Genomic DNA, 782 nt, shown 5'->3' with positions numbered 1-782 from the left:
TGTGTGACCTTAGCTCAAGGGGAATACGGTGAGGACTGGGTGTCCTGAGCTGCGTGTTCAGGACTGGGTGTCCGGGACTGTGTGTCCTAAGGTTTAAATACCTAGCCGCCCCAACCAGACGTACAGTTGTCACAGCAACTGGAACTGGTCCAACAAATCATTGTCTTCAACGAGTCACTGGTTTCATCTTCCCTTCCCTTTACTTACTGTTGCTCCTTGTGAAGTCATTGTATGTTTGCACTATCTTTTGTCTTCACTGAGTGACTGCATGTTCTGTATGGCTTCATAATATCTTCCTACCTGATCCTTACTACATTGCTGCTATTAAGTCATTGTGCTTTCACTTTATTGAATACTTGACTATGGCTTGCCTAGTGTAGTCTACCTTCCGCTGCATGGTAATAGGTTTATTTCTATCTTTTGTCTTCATAACTTCCACGTTTTGAAGACTTTCATAAAAATCGCCTATTCACCCCCCCTCTAGTCGATATAACGCACTTTCACTCTCACTAAGAGGCTTAACGGCAGTCCAGCACTCGCCTAAGTTTGGAAAAATCCTACCAAGTGGAGAGCAATCCTCCCACTCGGGGGCTTAGCTGCAGTCGAGCACTCGCCTAAGTTCTCTCACTAAGAGGCTTAACGGTAGTCCAGCACTCGCCTAAGTTTGAAAAAATCCCACCGAGTGGAGAGCAGTCCTCCCACTCGGGGGCTTAGCTGCAGTCGAGCACTCGCCTAAGTTCTGTCACTAAGAGGCTTAACGGCAGTCCAGCACTCGCCTAAGT

The sequence above is a fragment of the Triticum dicoccoides genome, chromosome 4A, assembly GCF_002162155.2.
Source record: "Triticum dicoccoides isolate Atlit2015 ecotype Zavitan chromosome 4A, WEW_v2.0, whole genome shotgun sequence".
Classification (NCBI taxonomy): Eukaryota; Viridiplantae; Streptophyta; class Magnoliopsida; order Poales; family Poaceae; genus Triticum; species Triticum dicoccoides.
Note: the sequence above shows the minus strand (reverse complement) of the source record.